We start from the raw sequence: 22,817 nt of genomic DNA, 5'->3' as shown, positions 1-22,817 counted from the left end.
GAGACGCTGCCTTTGAACTTGGTTCCCTCCAGTCTGGAGTCCCGGTGCCAACCCCAAGACCCTCCACCCCCACCAAGGGCAAGTCGCCGCCTCTGTTTCTTGATGTTTCCATAACCGAAGTAGCACTTGTCTCGTAAGGACTGATGCCGAGGCTATGGTCCACGTCCCAGTGCTGTGGGGAAACATGGAGGAGTTGGTAGTATAAAACCACCACCTTTGGGGTCAGCGCTGTGGTGTAGCAGGTAAAGCTGCTGCCTGCAGTTCAGGCATCCCATATGGGTGCTGGTTCGAGTCCCGGCTGCGCCACTTCCCATCCAGCTCTCCGCTATGGCCTGAAAAAGCAGTAGAAAATGGCCCAAATCCTTGAGCCCCTGAACCCGCGTGGGAGACCCAGAGGAAGCTCCTGGCTCCTGGTCTTGGATCGGTGCAGCCAATTGGGGAGTGAACCAGTGGATGGAAGACCTCTCTCTCTCTCTCTCCTTCTCTGTGCAACTCTGAATTTCAAGTAAATAAATAAATCTTTAAAAAATAAAACACTGCCTACACTGTCTGGCTGGCTAGGACTAGGGACTTCTGGGGACTTTCGAGTGGCCACAGCAAGGCTGGCTTGCTCCTGCCCCTAAGTGCTTGGGAAACGCAAAAGGCTGGGAGTAAGAATGATGGGGCAAGAGGATGCACCCCCCACCCCCGATGGCCTGTTCGTGCTCTCAGCATGGTTGGTTATGATCATGCCTGGCAGGTGCATGGGCTGGAGCACTGGAGAACACAGTGGGGCAGCTCCCTGGGAGGTAGTGCCCACTGCCTCCCTGTTACACCCTGCTCCAAGCCACCCTGCCTCATCTCCATCATATGCTGTTGGTGGGAGTAGCCCCTGACTCAAAGGAGGGGCATAGTTCCAACCCCCAAGGGAATTGGGGCCACCACAGGGTGGTGGGCGACTTTCTGAGCCACACCATGCCCAGCTTGACCAGTGTCACAGAGCCCAACAGGGGACACTGTTCTGTGCCCCCCAGTGCAGGGGCAGCCCTGTGAGGAGGGATGCAGATGAGGCTGGGGCAGGGCCACCTCCCCCGAACCCCACCCTCTGACAGTGACAAGCAGGGACTCACAGAAAACAGATGAGATCTTGGGACCCCGGGGTCCTCTGCCTGCCTTTTTCCCCGTAAGCAGCCTGGACCGCTTCCCCGGTGGCCTCACAAAGGGAGGAGGACACAGCGGTATCTCAGACGGACGCCCCATCGCCTCTCGGGCTTTTGGCTGAGATCCAGTGTAGCAGGGTGCCCCGCAGAACCCAGAGAGGCGTATGGCCCCCACCAGGAGGGCTTGGGTCCTGGGAGCCAGACAAGGCTCTGCGTCTCTTCCTGGGAGCACAGGAAGCTGCGAGTCCGGTGGGCTGAGGGTGGCGGCTGACCTTGGAACCAGCTCCCGGCTCCTCGTGATGTCCCTGGTTCAAAATGACCTGGATGCTGATGAAAGGCCAAGGCCTGACCTTTCGCGCTGACATTTGCCTTAGGTGCAATGGTGCAAGCAGAAATAAGAACGCAGGCATTTGGCCTGGTGGTGAGGACGCCACTTGGGAAGCCTGGCTTTGGGGCTTTTGGAGAGTCGACCAGTTGATTAAAAATCTCATTGTCCACACCCCGACCCTCTGTCAAATACAAATAAAGAGATCAATGAAATGAAACACGTGTGCACACAAGCACATTCTGTGCACACACACACACACACACACACAGAGGCCCAGAAGAAAATCCGGGTTACACAAAGGAGACTTGGAGTGCTAGGAGGAGCCCCTCCCCCACTAGCTACAGCCTTAGGAACACTGGAGGCTGAACCATCTCTGGATGCCTGTGCTCGGGTGAGCAGCTCCACCCACACAGGCCGCCGAGCCCCCGTCACACCTTGTCGCTCCATCCATCCGCCCGCGGATACTCGGGGTGGGCCTCCCTTTTGGTATTGTGAGCAAGGCTGGCCAGATCCCGGATGTGTGAAACGCTGGTGCTTCTTGACCACGGTGCAGCTGGAGGGAAAATTCTAGAAGTCAATGTTGGTAGAATACATCAAACCGTGCCAGAGACCCTGTTGCCAGGCTGGTGATGAGGACCGGCATGGCTAGGAAAATGCCTGAGCACTCCAACTTTTCCCAAGGAATGCTCGCAGCTCTGACCTCCACGGGCATGGATCTCTGACCTGCATCCCTCCACGGGCATGGCGCTGAGGGTTGCAGAGCATAGGGGTCATCTCCATTGCACATTGGGCATAGACAATCGTAGATCGTCTCCAAAAGTGGCCATCCGTGGTCACTTCCTCCTCTCCTGTGGACATGCATCGGCTCTGCTGGTGGAGAAGTGGATGCTCTCCCTGCCTGGCCCCTTTGAACCTGGGACGGCCTTGGGATTCACCTTGACCAACTGGACACAGTGGAAGTGACCCTGTCCCTGTGCTAGACCCAGCCCTCCAGCGGCCTGGTATCATCAGCTCCTCTCGGTGGTAACACAGCAGCCATGGAAGAAGGCTGATGAGCCAGGCTGCCACATTGTGAGGGGACCCAAGCTAGCCTCGCGGAAAGGGCATGAGAACCCTAACTAACTGAAAAGTCCAGGCCCCCAGTGAACGACCCGGCACAGCCACCGCAGCCAGCTCCTGCCATGTGGCCTTGCGACCCGGGAAGTGAGTGGTAGTGGAGGAGCCACTCCTCTGTGTGCTAAACAAATTCTAAAGGTGGATTTTGAGCAAGTGGAAGTATTGCTTTACGCGGCTGAATTTCAGGGTGTCTCATTGAGAGCGACAGACCCCCCCCCAAAGCAATGGTCTAGCACTTCTTTGTGGAATGTGAAAACACTTAGCATTCACTGTCTTATTCTTAGCCTTTCAAGACCTCAGCAGAAAAGGAGACAAATAAAATCCCATTTTGTCATCCGCTTGCACGCATTTCCAGAGGGACCAAAAACACGTAGAAGCGAAGCTTGCTATACACCGAGCAACCCCGTTCAGAAGATTCTATCATCAGGTAGGAGCCCTTGAGAACAAAATTCTTACCAGTAGCAACAGGCTGGCCCCTGACGGACGGGGGCCTCAGGCAAACATACCACCTGTCAAGATGCTCGACCGGTATAAATCAGGCTACCCTGTTGATTGAAGTAGAATATGTTCTATCTTGCTGTTTTGAACAAAACTTAGCTTCACCGTGACCTTGCCGCCTGGGTTCAGATGGAAACTCGGCTCTCTGCAGCTCCATGGGGAGATAAGATGGTGTTCAGAGAACTGGCCCTGGCTCTGGGCTGGGATCCCAGAGCTTGCTCTGTGGACACTGTACCTGGGGGCCTCGGTCAGACCCATGTGGACCTCCCCCCACCCAGCACACAGCTAAACTCTGGCGCCCTGCACAGCTGGGAGTGTGATCCAGAGAGGCACGGGGAGTCCAGAGCTGGATGCTCTTAGCTCTGGGGAGTTCTTTTCCCAGGGGAGGGGCAGACTGGATGAGGCCAGAGGCGCCGGTTGCAGTGTGAGGGAGCAGTCCCCCCTCCATTGCTGTCACTCAGACCATAGCTTGAAGTTCAGAGGAACCCCAGGACCCCCAGTTTGACTGGGGTCAAACTGCCACTGCTGGCCTGCAGTCTTCAGCCCCTTTTAAAGGCTTGGGCTAATACTTCCAGAGGTCAAGACTGATAACGTAGGTTCATCCCTAGACTATGCAGTATCTAGTGCTCTAGCATGGAGGGGTGGGGGATGGAACAGGGGAACATAATGGAAAAACATCAAGTGATTAAGCCACCCGATCCTAGAAGAGATTCGGAACATGGACAGTCTCCAGGTTTAATGTCAGCAGGGCCGGAGCCAGCTGAGGCCATGAAAAGCCCCCCAGCCCCCATGGCCTCGTCCGCTGCGTTCATGGGAGAAGCAGGAGGAGCAGCCTGTGTGGGTGAGGGTTAGTAATGCGGACCACAGAGTATCCGGTGCCCCAGAACATTCCCTGAGGTCAGGGAATCTCATTGCCCTGCTAGAAAAGCAGCAAAACCGTGAGAAACGGCAGCCAAAGAGAGAAAGAAGCTAATTCGGTTTGTGCCACCTTTTGGGATCAAGATAGGGACACAGTGAGCAGGCAGGGGCTTCGGGCGGGCGGCAGATTCCTATCTGGGATTCATACCTGGCGGGGTCCCAGGGCCTGCACGTGGGTTGCTGCTTACCTGGAAGCATTTCCGAGGGGGCTGTTTGGTTTCCCTTTGGTTGTTCACTTGCACCAGGAAGTAACAGGTGTGCTTAGGGTGCAGCCACAGCCCAGGTGGGAGTGCCGGCTCCAGGCCCCGCCGCCTGCCTCCTACCCAGCCTCCTGGTGGTGTGCACCCCGGAAGGTCACAGGGGCCTGGGCTCAGGTACCTGGGCTCCTGCTACCAGTGCAGGAGGCCTGAGTTGTGTTCTGGGCTCCTGGCTTTGGCCTGGCCCTGCCATTGCTGTTGTAGGCATCTGGAGCATGAACCAGTGAGTGGATATCTCCATCTGTCTCTCTCTCTCTGTCATTCTGCCTTTCAAGTAGACAGAAATAAGGAGACCAGCCTGAGAATTGTGCCTGTGACTTGAAGCTGTGACAGACTCCTAATAACCTGAATGGAAGCACCAAGATCCAGAAGGAACTTGGCAGAACATCATTTGGTTGAGATTAATTATAGATATTTTGGCAATTGAACTAAGATTAGTTACCTATATTCTATTGAATTAAGTACTGAATTAAGTATTAAGTATTATTATTAAGTATTATTATTATACTGAATTAAGTATGTCCTAGCTGGCTGCTTTAGGAAGGAAAACTCGTTGAGATGAATTACATATACATGCATACTTAATGGTGATCTATTACGTGTGTATATCTATGTATGAAAGAGAAAATTTGTGCATTTATTATATGTATTCAAGTCCAGGTTGAGAGAAACTTGGCTTAATAGGAATTTTGTGGGGGGATTTTGTTCCTTGCAAGCTCTGTGGGATGCCATGATCACCCGGGGAGCCCACTGTGAGCAGTGAACCAATGGATGAAGACAGTGGCAGCTCCTCTCTGCTCTGCTCGGACTTCCAGAGCTGGGCCTCGCCCTGGGGCTAAGACCCGGGGCCAGGGGTGGTTCACATGATGTCCACTCTGGAATGGCATCATTTTGGGCTGCTTGGAGAAGCTCAAGTGGCTGGGCCTGGAAAGAGAAAGCTCTGAGCAGACCTACGACTGGCGTCTGTTGCTTGGGAAGTGGTCGTGGGCAGAGGGCCATGGAGTCCCTGGTGCCTTTCTGGTTCACTTCCCAGATGGCCACAATGACCAGAGTTGCACTGATCCGAAGCCAGGAGCCAGGAGCTTCCTCTGCGTCTCCCACACGGGTGCAGGGGCCCAAGGACTTGGGCCATCTTCCACTGCTTCCCCAAGCCATAGCAGAGAGCTGGATGGGAAGAGGAGCAGCTGGGACTAGAACTGGTGCCCATATGGGATTCTGGCGCTCGGGGCCAGCGCTTAACCCGCTGCACCACAGCTCCGGCCCCCCTGGTACCTTTCTTTGTACGAGAGTCTCTACTTCCCTCCGGGAGCAAGATGGAGAGCATGAACAGAAGAGAGAGAACAGGCCGCAGCTCAACGCAGGGCATGGGTTTTGGGCGATCAGTGCCTTCTGTGAGAACTCCCCATTCCCACAGTGGTCCTGCAAGCATCTTGCCCACGGAACCCAGGGAGATGCAGGCTCTGAGTGCGAGGGAGGTCCCTCGTGGTGGAAACAGTGGCCGTGGCCAGGCAGGAGGCTGGTCAGGTAGACCGCGGAGGCAGCCATCCCAGAGTTGGATGCCTTTCCTGTCCTGGGGGTCCGGCTTCTTACATTGGTGGCAGCCGTCTCTCATTTGGCCATAATGCAGTCGGAATAAAACGAACTCATTTTCTACGCGGTCAGGTGCACAGTAAGCCCGCGACCTCGCCCACTCGTCCTCGGTGGGGACTCTCGCTGTGTTTCAAACACCTGCACCGCTCGAAGCCTCCCCTTTACAGCTGCTGAGACGTGGAGATGAATTCTGACTTCTCCTTCCTCTTCCATAAAGCTCCCAGCAGCCGCAGAAACTGGCTGTTTTCTGGAAATCGTACATCTATTATTTTTCATAGGCACAGAGCGGCACCTGCGGAGCTACGACCGTGTAAAAATTCCCCTCGCCTTTTCTCTTGCACTACAAAGAGTACATTTGATGAAAGTCAGATGCTGCTTGAGGTCATAAGTGGGAGATTGCCAACCCAGCTGTACTAAGGGATGGGAAAACCGCAGTGATGCGTGCACGTCTTCAGGTTCAGACAGTCACAACTGGGAAATGGACCCTTGTGGAGGCAACATGGGAACATATACATCTGCATAAGAAAACTCTTGGGTGTTATGGGTCCTGCAGGATGGATTGCAAAGAAAAAAATCCCAAATATTTCCATGGCTGGATTTCTTGAGCGACAATCATTTTCCTTGTGTATATGTGAGGGGATCTTCAAAAAGTTCATGGGAAAATGGAATTAGAAGATAAGTACAGGGGCTGGTGTTGTGGTGTAGAAGGTAAAGCCACCGCCTGTGACTCTGGCATCCCATATGGGTGTTGGTTCGAGTCCCAGCTGCTAATGGCTTGGGGAAAGCAGCAGAAGATGGCCCAAGTGCCTGGGCCCCTGACACCCATGTGGGAGACCTGGATGAAGCTCCTGGCTCCTGACTTCAGTTTGGTCCAACTCTGGCTGTTGTGGCCATTTAGGGAGTGAACCAGTGGATGGAAATCTCTCTCTCTCTCTTCCTTTTTCAGACAAATAAACAAATCTTTCTTAAAAAGATAAATGCATTTTTGGTGCAAAAAATGAAATTCATGCAGCGTTTTTTCATAACACGCATTTTCTGAGACCTGTTAAAAGACCCTTCTTGTATGTGCGTCTTTTGGCTGAGGTAGACACAGGCTAGGGCAGATTCTCAGAGGTGACCAGGAAAGCCAGTAGGTGGTGTTTCTGCTAAGGATTCTGCCTCCAGTCTCAGGTGCAGAAGGAGCCTGCTGTCTTCCTCTGCTGGCATTGTCGCATCAAAGGGGCAGCGTGATGTATTACAACTGCATTGGCTTTACCACCTCTCAACTCTTCTGTTGGCTTGTTTCTGCATCTGAAATGGCTTTTCAGGGTGAGTGTTTGGTGCACTGGCTCAGTCACCACTTGAGACATTCCTGAATCCCTTATCAGAGTGCCTGGGGTGAGTCCCGCCTCTGTTTCTGATCCAGCTTCCTGCTGATGCACTCCCAGGGAGGCAGCAGTGATGGTTCCAGTACATGCATACCTGCCACCCACATGGGAGACTTGGATCAAGTTCTGGGCTCTTGGCTTTGGCCAGTCCCAGTCCTGGCTTTTGTGGGCATTTGGGGCATGAACCAGCAGATAGAAGACTCTCTCTCTCTCTCTCTCTCTCTCTCTCTCTCTCTCTCTCTCTCTGCCTCTGCCTCTCTGTAACTCTGCCTTTTAAATAAATAAATCTTTTTTTAAAAAAAGAATTTCTAACAGTCTGAAAAAAGAAACAGTCTCCTAGAATCCATATATGGTGTTTTCCTAATTGATGAGCTATTGATGGATACAAAGAAGGAAATGCAGTCTGCCTTTTCAAGAGGTCAGCCAAGTGCTGACCCCACGAGGGCCATCCTTTGCCCACTTTATGTTAAGCTCTCAGATGAAGGCCGAGACAATGACAAGGAACGCTGCTGTGAGTTATCCCGTGTCATGGCATCATGGTGACTCCCTGCTCCCCGAGAGTGCAGCCCAGCTGTGTGCAGGTGCATCTGCGGAGACCAGGGACATGAAGATGGATTGGGCAACTATCCTGGCTGCAAAAATTGACCAAACATGAGGCTTCCTGGCTCCCAGATCACGCTGCCTGGATTAGAGCTGAAACGTGGCCTCAGATGAGCTTGCTGCCTGGGTAGAATCTGCTGGAAAGCTGTGGAGAAAAACCTAGGAACGCCAGGGGTCTCCAGCTCCCTAGAGTGGGAAGGTATGGGGGTTTGCCCAGGCGTCTGTATTTCCTTCCTTCCTTCCTTCCTTCCTTCCTTCCTTCCTTCCTTCCTTCCTTCCTCCCTCCCTCCCTCCCTCCCTCCCTTCCTTCCTTCCTTCCTTCCTTCCTTCCTTTTTCTTTTCTTTCTTTCTTTCTTTCTTTCTTTCTTTCTTTCTTTCTTTCTTTCTTTCTTTCTTTCTTTCTTTCTTTCTTTCTTTCTTTCTTAAAAAAAGTTTATTTATTTGGAGAGAGAGAGAGAGATCTTCCATCTGCTGGTTCATTCTCCAAATGGTTATAATGGCTGAAGCCAGGAGCCTGGAACTCTGTCTGGCTCTCCCACAGGGGTGCAGGGGCCCAGACACTTGGGCCATCTTCCGCTGCTTTCCCAGGTGCATTAGCAGGGAGCTGGACCAGAAGTGGAGCAGCTGGGACTTGAACCAGTGCTCATGTGAGATCCCAGCATCACAGGAGGTGGCTTAGCCTGCTGTGCCACAATGCTGGTTCCCAAGTTGAGTATTTCTTATCCAAAATGCTTGGATTGTGGGTGTTTGGGGATTTTCAGATATTTGAGTAAATAATAAGATAACTTGGGGGATGGAAAGGTTTAAACAGAATTCACGTACGTTTCATGCACACATTCATGTAACCTAAAAGTGACCTTGCACGGTATTTTCAGTCCATAAATGTTCATGACCCATCACGTGAGGCTGCGTGTGGAATCTTCCACATGTGTCCTCAAAACATTGCAGATTTGGCAATATTTAGGATTTCAGAATTTCAGATCAGAGATGATCAGCGTGTTAGTTACCCACGGAGGAAAACTCATCAAGTTAGCTTTGGGTGGCAGCAGTCTTTCCACGGTTGGTTCTATATTTACTTCTTTGGCCACGTCCCCACTCCCACCCTAATCCCCCTGAGCTCGTGTGTCCCCTTCCTCCCCTTCCCGTGGCCCATTAGTGTTAGAGAAAACCCATTCACAGTCATTGGGGTTGGTGTGCATTTCATAACCACGACACCACCCTACCCTGGGTGCGTGCACTTGAAGATGTTGCAAAGCTCGCAAAGCCACCTCTTCTTGATGTGGCAGAGACCATGAGATTCTTCCGGGGCAGCAAATCGAGTAGGGGGCTGGTTGAAACACCTGGGAGGTCAGAACGGGGGCTCTGAGTGCCACAGGGCTCTGTGGCTCAGGACTGGCTGGCTGGTGTCTCCCAGCTCCCAGGAGTCGTGACGGTGGCTGGTAGCTTTCGGAAACTCACCCATTCATGGTGCAAGGCAGGGGAGTGCAGGTTCACTCAGAGCAGCCCCCCTCCTGGGGGCCAAGGAGAAGGAGGGAGGTCGCGGATTGCCAGGTGCAATAGCATGGAGCTGGCGTGGAGCCCCGCCGCCGTGCTCCAAGGGGCTCAGTGCCCTGGGAAAGGCAAGGACTGAGGGGGCTCGGAGGACAGAACCTGGAGGTTCAGTGTCCGGAGCAGCCGCTGCCTGGGCTGGCCAGGGCTTGGTGCCTGTGCTGAGGGTGCGTGGTCTGGCGATGGCCCCCCGGGAGCTTCATTCCCAGGGCTGCTGGGCACTTAAGAGAGGCTCACACCCTCCTGGAATGGGATGACCTAATAAGGCATCTTCCATGCTGCCTGCCTGCAGCCTGCCTGAGAGGACTCCCTGTTCTCCCGGGCTGGCCCCTTAAAGTCCGCAGTGTTTAGGATTTCTGAGAGCTGCCGAGTGTTCCAGCCAAGGACTCCATGTGACCTTCCTCTGAGCCTGGGGGAGGGTGCCGAGGGGAGGGGAGGGGGCAGGAGAGAGAGGAGGCGCAGGGAGGGGGCCTCCAGGATCTGTCCCCAGCGCAGGTTCTCAGCTGAGCCAGGCAGACCGCAGGTAAGACAAGGCAGCCGGCCCCAGCTGTATATGGTCAGCTTCTCTAAGGCTGCGAGAAAGATTATGGAGAAGCTGCAGGAGCATGAGAGGCTTGGGGACGCCTCCGGGATTCCTGGGGGCTGAGGGCACTTGCGCAGGGCTACGGGGGTGGGGGGACTCCAGGCCTGTGACCCTGGTTCTGAGGAGGGAGGGGGCGAGGGTGCCTCCCCCTGCCCTGAGGAGTGCCAGAGCAGGTGGGAGCCCAAGGGGAGCCGGCTCTCCAGTGCCAGACCCCAGGTGAGCGCCTGCCCAGCTAAACGCAGCCCCACCCCACCCCCTCCACCATTGGTCCCTCCCATCCCTAAGTGGACAGCAGGAAGTCAGATGAGCGTGCAAGGCTTGATTGTCCTCCTTCACGTCTTTGTGTCTAAAGTAGGCGGGGCTTCCGTCCTGGGCTTCCGATTTTGCACTGAAGCCGCCTTCCTCATAAGCTATGCGTGTCATAAGTTTCCCCGGTGCCATCAGCAGCAGGTCCCCACCTGCCCCATCCCTGCCTGGAGCCCGTGGGCCAGGTGAGGCACATTCTTCCCATGCGTTTATGCTGGGCAGGTGTGTTTTTGCAGTACTGCGCCTGCGTGTTAGCAGATTTGAGCTGATGACAACGCCAGGGACAGAGCGCAGCCCCCCAGATCAGCACTGGTCCCAGCTTGGCCACTAACTCGCTGCAGCCTTGGGTGAGTCCCTCTGCCTCTAAGGCCCTTTGTCTGTAATGGTGGCAATGAGGGCATTGCACAGAGGCCTGGAGACAAGCTCAGAGGAAGGTAACAGAGAACCTGGAGGCCAGTGCACCAGCCATCACCTAATACATCCCCAGCCCTGCTAACGTCTCTCATGCACACTGTAGCAATACAATGAGTATCGTATAATATGATGGGCTTCAGGGCCAGCTTGCACATGCGACATCATCCACAGCCCTGCCAGTGTTTCTCATATGCGATGTACCAATACAACAAGGACCCTATCACACGGTGGGCTTGAGGGCCAGGGAGTTAGAACCCCCTCATCAGGTGACTTCTGAGGCCTTGGTTTGCTGCCTTAGCCCGTGGCTCTGTTATTCATCACCCAGGCTGAGCACTGCCAGAGGAGAGGCCAGGCAGTGTTGACTCTGCTGAAAGAACGCCAAGAATTCACAGCCAGAAAAACACCCTCCAGGCTCCTCATTTCTCTAGAGAGCAAAACAAACGCCCTTGACAGATGGCGCAGGTCTCTGCCCGCTGCTGCTGCTGCCGCCCCAGGTACTTGGGGCTGGCAGCCAATTCGGCACTCACCCCCCTTCACGGGGCAGTACCCAAGCAGGTGCCGTCGCAGCCCTGGAAAGCCCCTGAGAGCCAGCAGCCTTTGTCTCCAGTGGATTGGCATTTGTGTTTCCTGAACATTGGCAGGAAACTTAAGACCCGTGACACACGATGACGCGGAACGATCCCGCCGTGATATGGGAAGCGAGGCCCCCAAATTCGATCTCGTGAAAGAAGAGCTTGCGTTTTTGGAGGGTAAGGGAAGGGAGCAGGATGAGCCCGGGGAACGGGCTTAGGAAAGGCCCTGGGAGCCAGCCGGCTGGGCCAAGAACACCCCCCAGCCCCGCCCAGGGCTGACTGTTCACCAGGTGCACTGTGCTGCGTGTCACTGTCCTGTCCTGGCTTCTCCTGCAGGCTGAGAAGTTCAAGTTCAAGGTAAGGGCTGACTCGGCCCATCCACATTATATCTAGGTTATGTTCAAGGGACTGCCTTTTGAGGCCTGGGTAAGGAAACGTCTGAGTTTCAGACAGCAAAACTGATTGCATAGGAGCCAGTCGGAAGGGCCAGCTCCATGTTTGCATCATGTGGTACATTTGTGGCTCTTGATGTCACTTAACAAATGTGGAGTCTACCACATGCCAGGCCCTGCTCCAAGTCCCGGGCCACCTGAGTAAGCAAAACCGAGGGCAACCCATGCCTTCAAGGAGCTTCAGGTCTCTGTGCCATTTCCACAGCCCCTGCTCAGCATCCTGGCTTTCTCGGGCAGGGGGAGGTGTGTTATTGGGGTCTGCAGGGAGATTGTAGCTCATGCTCAGAGCTTTCAAAGGCAGCGTCATCTTGCCCAAGGAAACACTGCTCTCACTGGGGTGCCTCGAGGGAGGGTAACATGGGGGAACCCACCTGATGCTTGGTGAGGCGCCTGGCATATTGTGAATGCTCCGTATGGCCGGCAGGCGGCCCACCATCATGATTCCCCTGCCTCTGCCTGCAGCCTGCCCTCTGGTCTGTTTGGTTGCCATGGCACTGTTTGGGAAAAGCAACAGCAGGATGGGGCGCTGGGCTATGCTGTGAGACATTTGTGTTTCCTTGGCTTGGCCATCCCGTGAGCAGGTGCAGCTGTCTGGGGAGGGAGTGGCTGGCTGCTCCTGGATTCGTGGTGTACTTGTCAGCTTCAGAAAGTCCCCCACTCGGGACACTGTTGTCCCCTCCCTCCCAGTGCCCCCTGCTTTGGCTCCCTCTACAGCCTGGCTATGAGACCCCAGGCTCCCGGCTCACCCTCTCTGGGTCTCGGGAGTATAATGCTCCCTGTGAAGGGATGCAGTGGGGAGGGTCAGCAGGGCTGGAAGGTGGAGGGCCATGCAGGGCTTGGCACCATGTGTGTCTCCCTCACTCAGGCCACCCAGCCCGGCCAGAGTGTACCCAGATCTTCGTCTGGTGTGCACGTCCGAGCTGGCCAGCCATCTTGGTTCATTCGAGTTGCCCTAAGAACATGCCACACAACAGAGATTCCTTTTTCACAGTTCTGAAGGCTGAGAAGTTCAAGTTCAAGGCCAGGGCCTGCTCGGTGTCTTCCTGGCTCTCATACAGGGATGGCGCCTCCTGGCTGCATCCTCTCACGGTGGACGGGCCCAAGGGTCTCTCTCTCTCTGGAGTCTGCTTCCTGAAGGCACAGATCCCACCTTTGGGAGGCGAGCTGATCTCCTCCTGACACCATCGCCTTGAGGGCTGAGAGTTCTAAGGAGGGCACAAGCATGCCAACCACAGCACCGACTCCCACTCCTCTCCTGGTCACCCCCTCGGCTTCCATGACACCTGTCTCTCAAGCGCTCTCTGGCCAGGTTTACCACGGGTAGCTGCGAGGCGCCCACATCTGATGGACAGGGAGCCCCTCAGAGTGGGGGCCAGCTCCATTCTTTTCTACAGCCTCCCCCTCCCGCTCCCCAGAGCCTTGTAATTGAGAAGCACTGGACCGGCATGGATTCCTGTGTGTGCTCGCTGTATACGCTACCCTCCTGGCAGCAGCTCGGTGGCCGTCTCAGTTCTCAGGTCGGCTGTCTCAGAGTCACAGTGCTCACGTTCAAGTGACTCCTGTTTTACTTAATGGCCCACAGTGGAAGCAGAGCGATGCTGGCTGTTCAGAGATTTGCTGTTGTACCTGGACTGAGATGGTCATGGGCACAGTGCAGACGGAAGATGCATGAAGTCTGTGGGTAGAAGACATGAACAAAAGTCTTCCCACTGAAGGCCACGTGTTCTGCTGCTGTCCCTGAGCTTTCACTGGGGACCTTGGGGTGCATCCAAGGCAGAAACGCACTGCATGGCTATGGGCATGAGGGTTCCTTCTTGGCTCCTTAGAGGAGCAACAAAGTAACCCAGTCTGTGCAGCTTCTGGCTACGCTCATTTCATTCTTCCAACCCATTTGCCTGGAGAGTCTCACGCCCCAGTGATCCCACAGCCTGGCCTCAGTTTCCCTACCCTGTGTGCTCCCCAGCGTGGCTGTCCTGCCCACCATAGGGGTCATCAGCTCCTGGAAGCTCTTCCAAGGGCTCCTGAAGAAGTGACTCAAAAGTTCTTCCTGTATCTGGAAATGCAAACCACACGGGGCTCCACTGGCACCCCCACACAGAAGCTGGGCCCTATCTTGGGATGGAGCCTCAAAGTTCAGACTCCCACCTTATTATCTGAGAGATGAGCAATGAAGACATCCATACTTAACCTAGGAGGATCAGGTTAATTACGTTAAATCTCCATTTCCTACCTCTAGGGAACATCTGGTTATAATTGTGTGGTGAGAATTGCCAGACTAATCTGGCCAGAGAGAGTGAAGTGATAATGTAGAGATGATAGATGCCGATGAGGGCTACCGTGAAGACAGTTCATTGGTGGGACCGCACGGAAGAATATTTGGGGAGAGGGATAAGGAAGACAGGCCCTGAAAGAGAGAGAGAAAAATCAGCTTTGCCTGAGCCACAGCGGAGCCCAGCCACTGGCAGACTGTCCAGCCGACGCCCCGTATGCATGCATTCTCTGGAATAAGCAGCGGAAGGGGTCTGTGGTGCAGGGTGTGAAACCACTGCCTGTGATGCTGACACCCCAACCGCTCCACTTCCAGTCCAGCTTCCTGCTAATGTGCCTGGGAGGATAACGGAATGTGGCCCAAGTGCTTGGACCCCGTACCCATGTGGGAGACCTGGTTGGGGCTCCTGGCTCCTGGCTTCAGCCTGACCCAGCCCTGGCCATTGTGATCATCTGGAGAGTGGGCCAGTAGATGGAAGACCTCTCTCTCTCTCTCTCTCTCTCTCCCTTTCAAATAAATAAATCTTTAAACATACAATAACATAAAGCCCAGTGGAAGAACCGCTCAGCTGAGCCCAGTCCCAATTGAGGAATCGTGAGAAACAATGATGTAACTGCTGTTTATAGTCAATACCTTCCGGAATAGTTTGTTGTGCTGCAATAATGACCAAAATGATCCAATTTCCAAGACAAATAGTGTAGGACATCTCTTCTGATGGGGCCCCTTGAGTGCGTCATCATTGAATTGGCATTCTCCCCAAACAGAACAATAGGGTGTGTGTGTGAGAGAGAGAGAGAGAGTGAGAGGGCATTTGCTTTAAGGAATTGGCTCACATGGTTGTGGAGGCTTCTCAGGTACAAACAGCAGGCTGTGGACTCAGGAAAGAGCAGCAGGGTGAGACCAAAGACTGGGCGTTGCATCGGAAAACAAGGCAGAGCCCAGGATGCGGATGAAGTCTGAAGGCACCTGCTGGGAGTTCCCTGTGGCCTGGGGGAGGTCGACCTTTTGTTCCTCTGGGGCTTTCACCTGAGCAGGTGAGGCCCAGCCACACCATAGCGGACATCCCATTTTACTCAAGGCCCACCGACCTCAATGTACACCTCATCCAAAGTCCCCTTCAAAGAAGCATCCAGAATAAAGTTTGACTAAGTGCCTGGGCACTGTGGCCCAGCCAAGATGACATGCATTGGCAGAACACTGGTTTTCTTTGATTTCGACAGGAGGGGTGGGTATGCGTTTTTTGGAGGGAGAACCAGGCCAGGGAATAAATGGAACTTGGATTTAAACCCACCCCCTGGCACTACCGTTGTCACCACCAACCTGCTCCCTGCTGAGCCCTCAGGGGAGCTGAATCAGAGGCAGAGCAGCTGAGATTCAACTTTGCAATCCAGTGCTGTCTTCCACATCATCACCTCTTAGAGGTGCTGTCTTCCACATCATCACCTCTTAGAGGTGCCTTTGACAAGGTGTTTATGCCTCTGGCCGAAGTCCGTAGTAACCAAATGCCTATCTGCAAATACTCTGAGGACCTGGGGTTCTATTGTTTTAGGCCACAGATCAAAATAAATCAATCTTAAAAGGCCCACAATTCATTGCATTGGGAAATATTCATTCCAACCATAAAATTCAAGGGAACTTCAGTAAGTTGAAGTTGAACTTGAAAAAGGGAACGAAAAGACACATGAATATTGGAACAAAAGGTATTTGAGATCGTACAAAGAAACTCATTTTATTTTTCCAGGCCGTTTTGAGTTAGAATTTCTCTGACCTCCAACCCTGAGCATCCTCACTGGTATCTGCATTGGCCCACCTGTCTTCCATCAGACTGACAGCCGTCAACTGGTCAACCTTGCACTCCTCTGGGGTACAGGGTGTCTTAGAAGGAGACCAATCCCTTCTTGAAATAGGCAGAGATTTGGTAACTCACCAAGGAGCTCAAATGGAAGCTCGAGTTGAGGGCTACAACTTCTAGAAGTTTCCAAGACAGCGGGAAAAGCATCTCAGACCAGATTCAGAGCAAGGCGGAGCAAGACTGCCCGTGCATAGACGCACTGAGTAGAACTCTGCTTCCTGGAGCCAGAGTTGGGATGCAGCGTGTTAGACTGCTCCTTGTGACACCAGCAGCCCGCACTGCAGCGCGAACTGGCGTCCCAGCTGCTCCACTTCTGATCCAGCTCCCTGCTGATGCACTGGGAAAGCAGTAGAAAATGGCCCAAGTACTTGGGTCTCTGCCACCCACAGGGGAGACCTGCATGGAGTTTCAGGCTCCTGCTATTGTGGTCATTGTAGAGCATGAACCAACAGATGGAAGATTCTCTCCCTCTCTCCCTCTCTCCCTCTCTCCCTCTCTCCCTCTCTCCCTCTCTCCCTCTCTCTGTAATTCTGCCTGCAATGCCATCCAGGTCTCCCACATGGGTGGCAGGGATCCAAGGACTTGGGCCACCATCTGCTGCTTTCCCACGTGCATGAGCAGAGAGCTGGATCAGAGGCAAAGCAGCTGAGACTCGAGACTGGAACCAGCACTCATATGGGATGCAGTCACTGCTGGAGGCAGATTAACCTGCTGTGCCACAACGCTGGCCCCATATGTCATAGACATATATTAAGATCCACAGTAGTGAGATGGGATTGTGTGCAATCATACAGTCCCATTCTAAGTGCCCAGCCCAATGGCTTTCGATAAATGTGCACACCCGTGTAATCAGGACGGCAATAGACATACAGAGCATTTGCGTCACGCCCCAATTCCCACACGTCCCTTTGAGGTCACCATCTTGCCACTATTGGCTCCAAGCAGACACTTTCCTTCTTTTTGTCTCAAAGATTCCTTATAAATGGCATCGTAGGTCATACTTTCAGTTTCTACACAAATGGAGAAGCCAGAGAAAGCCCCCACCGTCTGGGCTGGGGACCCCCGAGGCAGATCTGCCGGGCCAGTTTTGCTTGGCTCGACCCAAACTGGAGACGGCGTAGGGCTGCGCCCCCAGCGGCCCACACGCGTCCCTTTGTCACGGTCTCGGGCTCTGGCTCGGGAGCCTGTCTTCTCCATCCCGCCCCTCCTGCAGTTCAACTGCCGTTCTTGGCCCATATCTGCCAATTGGGAAAGGAACCAAGAATGGAAGTCTGGGAAAAGCATCCTCGCTGAGGGTTGTGCTGGTCTTCGGGGGAGAACCAGACAGGAAGTGAGCGCGCCCCGTTCTAACTGACACCGCAAACGGGTAAACTCTCCGTCTCTTCTGCAGCTGGGCGAGCCAGCAGCCTCGCCAGCACCGCCAGAAGCTTCGGTGGCTCCTTCCTCAATAGCCGGACGCCTCCTGTGCTATCTGCCCCTCTCTTGTCAAGACTTTGTTTGCTTGCTCCAGCTCAGTAGGAGGGAGCGCAAGAGAGAACGAATGGCCTCATCTTTTAATCATTTCCTCTTCTCTCCCCTAAACCTGTCTGGTTCTTTGTCCACGTGCAGATCGTCTTTTATGACCCAGAAGGCAGAAGCAGGCGTCTGAGTCCAGCTCTGCTCGGCTGTATCGCTGTTAATCTTCCCAGTAGAAACCCTCGCAGGAAAGAGCGACCGGTGGGAACCGCTGACGTCAGCAGAAAGGAGAAAGTGAACACGCATGCGTAAGAATCTCAGAACACATGCCCTGCTTTGGGTTCCTGGCAGACGGCAGCTTATGGGCCCGGAAAACTCCCAGGCCTTCTAAGGGGTGGAGGCTAGACCAGTGGGTAGGGACATGAGTATTATCTGATGCATTACGTTGTCTATTGTAACCTCTACGGAGGTTGTTCCAGCCTCCGTACCTTTATCTCTTTTTAAAGATTCATTTGTTGGATCAGACACTGTGGTGTGGTGAGTAAAGCCGCCACCTACAATGCTGGCATCCCCTGTGGGTGCTGCTTGGAGTCCTGGCTGCTCCACTTCCAATCCAGCTCCCTGCTGATGGTCTGGGAAAGCAGTGGGAGATGGCCCGAGTGCCTGGGCCCCTGCACCCATGTGGGAGTCCCAGATGAAATGCCTGGCACCTGACTCCTGGTTTTGGTCTGGCTCAGCCTTGGCCGTTGTGGCTACTTGGGGAGTGAACCAGAGGATGAAGTCTCTCTCTCTCTCTCTCTCTCTCTCTTTCCTTCCTTCTATATAACTCTGCCTTTCAAATGAAAAGATCTTATTTATTTGAAAGACAGAGCAACAAAGACAAAGATCTTCCATCTGCTGGCTCACTGACCAAATGGTTGCAACACTTGCTGCTTGGCCAGGCCAAAACTAGGATCCCACAGCTCCATCCAGGTCTCCCACGTGAGTGACTGGAGCCCAGGGACCTGGGCCATCTTCCACGGTTTTCCCAGATGCATCAGCTGGGAGCTGGACCAGAAGCAGAGCAGCTGGGCCTGGAACTGGTGGGGTGCCATGGAACATGTGGGATGCCGGCACACGAGTCACCCACTGCACCACAATGCTGGCCCTAGCCATAGCACCTTTACATACCAACAAGCATGCACCACACCACACAGTTCCAGCGGTCAGGAATTCAGGAACGATTTAGCTGGGTGCTGGCAGTTTTGGGTCTCATTAGGCTGCAACCATGCTAGCAAAGTCCTCCCCAGGCTGTTGCAGGGGCCTGCAGGTGGGGGGTGGGGGTGGGGAGCTGGTCTTCCCAGAGTGCACGAGAGAGAGCGTGGGGTCTGCAGCGCCTCTGAGATTCTCATCCTGAAATTGCACACCCTCTCTCCCCTCTGTCTAGTTGGAAATGAGTCGCTACATTCTAGCCCATACTCAAGGGGAGAGAAATAAGGTCCCACCCTCTCGAAGGAGGATTGTTTATGAATTTGTGGACATTCTTTAAAAACCTAGCAGCTGGCCAAGGAACGCAAGTTCTTGGACCCCACTCCAGATCTGCGTTTCGGTCCATGAATCTGACTCCACAAGTCTTCTGGGAGATGTGGACGCTGGCTAATGTTGGAGAGCCATCAGGTTAGACTGAAGAACACGGAGGCGGTGGGGGGAGGAGGTGTGGGCCTCAGATAAATCCTTGCTTGGGGTGCCTGCATCCCACATTAGAGAGCCTGGTTCAAATCCAGGCTCTGTGACTTCCAAGTCAGCTGCCTGTTTATGCGCCCCCTGGGAGGCAGCAGTGAGCGTTCAGGTACTTGGGTCCCTGCCACCCACGTGGGGGACCTGGATGGAGTTCCTGGCGCCTACCTTTGGCCTGGCTCAGGCTTGATGGTTGCAGGTGTTTGGGGAGTGAACTGGGGGTCGATGAGATGTTCCTTCTCTCTCTCCCTTCTCTGTCCCTCACTGCCTTCCAAATAAAATGAAAACCAATAGACAAATGTGTATAAAAGAGGAACATTGAGCAAACCTCTCGTCCACTGCTTGTGCACAACTGTGTGGTGTGTCTTCCAGCGCTGGCTGGGTGCATTACAAAGAGGTTTCTTCAGCTCACATTGCTGGTGGAGCGCCCCCTGGCCCCACACGGTGGGATCGCGTGATGAGAAAAGCTGGAGATGGGGCAGGTGCTCCACTCCGTGGTTAAGTCACTGGAGAGCCTGGGGAACTTAGCCAGCTCCGGACTCCAGCTTCTTGCCAACAGGGGCAGCAGACGACGGCTCAAGTCGCTGGGGTCCTGTCACCCACGTGGGAGACCTGGGTGGAGCTCCAGGGTCTTAGCTGTGGCCCCAGCTAGGGGCTGCTGTGGGCATTTGCAGAGTGAGCCAGTTAGTGGGATCTCTCTCTCTCTCTCTCTCTCTCAAATAAAAACATTAAAAAATAAAAGGGAAGAAAAGAAAAGAAACCAGAGAGCTCTTCAGGTTCACTTTAAGCTCTACTTTAAGGGCTGCACCCCCATGCCCCGCCCACCCTCCCTTGGCCCCACCTCTTAAAGGCTCCACCACCTCCCAACACTGCCATGTGAGGACCAAGCTTCCAGCACAGGAGTCGGAGACAGAGTAAGGCAAGGAGTTGTGATGATGGGAGCAGAGCTAGAAGGGGACCTGAAGATGCCAGACCAAGGGGCCGCAAGCCAAGGAATGGGGCCCATCTCTCTCAAGGCCGTCCTGGAGCTGCCATAAGGGGGTCAGCCCAGTCGACCAGGTCTGGACTCCTAAAAGCTACAGAATTGCGGGGCGCTCCCTCTGCCATTTGTAAGCTGCCGAACCTGGTCACTTCTTACAGCAGCGGCAAAACAGAAAGATTCTTGTCTGGGCCTTTCTTTTCTTTTTAAGATTTATTTATTTATTTGAAAGTCAGAGTTACACAGAGAGAGAAGAGGCAGAGAGAGAGAGAGAAAGAGAGAGAGAGAGTCTTCCATCCTCTTGTTCATCCCCCAGATGACCACAATGGCCGGAGCTGCGCCGATCTGAAGCCAGGAGCTTCTTCCTGGTCTCTCATGTGGGTGCAGGGGCCCAAGGACTTGGGACATTCTCTACTGCTTTCCCAGGACATAAGCAGGGAGCTGGATTTGAAGAGGAGCAGCTGGGACACGACAAAACAGCGCCCATATAGGATGCTGGTGCCGCAGGCCGAGGCTTAGCCCACTGTGCAACAGCACCGGCCCCTGATCACTGCTTTTCTATGGGCAGAAGTCAGGGGCTGTTTGTAGTTTCTCCCCATTCGTGGAAAACTCAAGGTGGCATGACATGTATTAAGAATTAGGGGCTGGCGCTGTGGTGCAGCAGGTTAAAGCCCTGGTCTGCAGTGCCAGCAACCTTATGGGCATGGGTTCATGTCCCAGCTGCTCCACTTCTGATCCAGCTCTCTGCTATGGCCTGGGAAAGCAGTGGAATATGGCCCAAGTGCTTGGGCCCCTGCACCCAGGTGGAGGACCCAGAGGAAGCCCCTGGCTCCTGGCTTCTGTCTGGCTCAGCGCTGGCCATTGCATCCATCTGGAGAGTGAACCTGTGGGTGAAAGATCTCTCTGTCTCTCTCTCTATCTCTGACTTTCAAAATAAGTAAATCTCTTTTTTAAAAAAGAGGAGAAGCATGCAAGAGTTAAGACTACATTGGAGAAGCCTGCATCCCGTATCCAAGTGCCTGACTCCACGTCTGATTCCAGCTAGTGTGCTCCCTGCGAGACCCCAGTGATGGCCTCTGGTACGTGGGTCCCTGCCCCTCTCATGGGAGACCTGCATGGAGTTCCGGGCTCCTGTCTTTGGCCTGGTCCACCCATGCTGTTGTGGGCATGTGGCAAAGGAATCAGCAGATGGAAAATCTCTCCCCTCCTTTCCTCCCTCCCCGCATCTCTCTGCCTTTCAAATAAATTACAATAAAGACAAACAGCAGGATGTGGAAACCAGGAAAGGAGAAAATGCGAACACTTGAGCCGACCTGATGTTCAGGGGTTCGTCTTTGAAGCACCGGTCCTGTCTGAAGCGCCCAGTGGGACTCTGGCACGTTGGGGACGGGGCTCGGGGATCATCTGGGGCTCAAGCCTCAGATACGTCACGTGAGAAGCATCGGAGCCTCACGCGTGCCTTCCTTTGACTCCCCTCCCTCATCTGTTCACGGGGATAAGAATATTTGTCACCAGTTGTAGTGGAATTTAAATAGTGTGCGAGGGCACTTCAAAAATGCCTGCAATGTGGGAGACCTGGATAGAGTTCTGGGTTCCTGGCTTTGGGCCTGGCCCAGCACTGGCTGCTGCAGGCATTTGGGGAATGAACCTGTGGATAGAAGATTTCTCTCTCTCTCTCCCTCTCTCCCTCTCTCTCCCCCTCTCTCTGTCATCTCTCTGCCTTTCAGATAGTAACAAACATAAACGCATAATTTTTTTTTGCCATGCTGAAAATAAAGCACAGAGTGAGTCCATTGTACAGACAGCCAGGTACAACACACTACCGGGCCATTCCAGAACATTCCGGAAAAGCAGTTCTCCTTGCAGGCGTGCATAGGTTATCCTGGCACTTGGTTTCATCCTCCGCTGCTTTCCCAGCTGGGTCAGAAGTGGAGCAGCTGGGACTTGAACCGGCACCCATATGGGCTGCTGATTTTGTAGTTGGTGACTTAACAGCTGCCCCACTGTGCCAGCCTCATGGAAGAAAACACCGGGGCACTGATGAGTTCAGAATTTGCTTAAGAAATGACGGAACTTGAATTCAGTCCTAGGTCTGCATAACCCCAAAGCCATGCTCACGGTCCCTCTCTCACACTGGGGCTCTGTCCCCTTAGATGTGGTGTGTGTCCACAGAGGGATTCTCCCAACCTGTGGCAGGCCACACCTGCAAAGCCATACCCCACAGCTCGGCTTTTGTCTTTCCAAATGCAACCTGCATTTTTAAAAATATTTTATTTATTTATTTAAAAGGTATAGTTACAGACAGAGAGAGGGAGAGACAGAGAAAGAGAGACAGAGAGAGAGAGTTCTTCCATCCGTTGGTTCCCTCCCTAAATGGCCAGGCCTGAGCCAGGCCAAAATCAGGAGCCAGAAGTTTCTTTTGGGACCCCCAAGTGGGTACAGGGGACCAAGCACTCGGGCCGTCTTCAGTTGCTTTCACAGGCCATTAGCAGAGAGCTGGATCAGAAGTGGAGCAGCCGGCGCCGCGGCTCAATAGGCTAATCCTCCGCCTAGCGGTGCCGGCACACCGGGTTCTAGTCCCGGTCGGGGCGCCGGATTCTGTCCCAGTTGCCCCTCTTCCAGGCCAGCTCTCTGCTGTGGCCAGGGAGTGCAGTGGAGGATGGCCCAGGTGCTTGGGCCCTGCACCCCATGGGAGACCAGGAAAAGCACCTGGCTCCTGGCTCCTGCCATCGGATCAGCGCGGTGCGCCGGCCGCGGCGGCCATTGGAGGGTGAACCAACGGCAAAGGAAGACCTTTCTCTCTGTCTCTCTCTCTCTCACTGTCCACTCTGTCTGTCAAAAAAAAAAAAAAAAAAGAA

At 54.0% G+C, this 22,817-nt stretch overlaps 1 long non-coding RNA gene across 1 annotated transcript; it reads left to right on the top strand.

Moving 5' to 3' along the window:
- The first annotated feature begins 14,757 nt into the window (after positions 1-14,757).
- On the top strand, positions 14,758-22,817 carry LOC138845041 (uncharacterized). Its single transcript, XR_011381722.1, has 2 exons — positions 14,758-17,572; positions 18,691-22,817. It is a non-coding gene; the product is annotated as an uncharacterized lncRNA (long non-coding RNA).

Source organism: Oryctolagus cuniculus, chromosome 13 (genome assembly GCF_964237555.1).
Source record: "Oryctolagus cuniculus chromosome 13, mOryCun1.1, whole genome shotgun sequence".
Lineage (NCBI taxonomy): Eukaryota > Metazoa > Chordata > Mammalia > Lagomorpha > Leporidae > Oryctolagus > Oryctolagus cuniculus.
The sequence above is the reverse complement of the archived record's forward strand: the minus strand, read 5'-3'. Positions and strand labels throughout refer to the sequence as shown.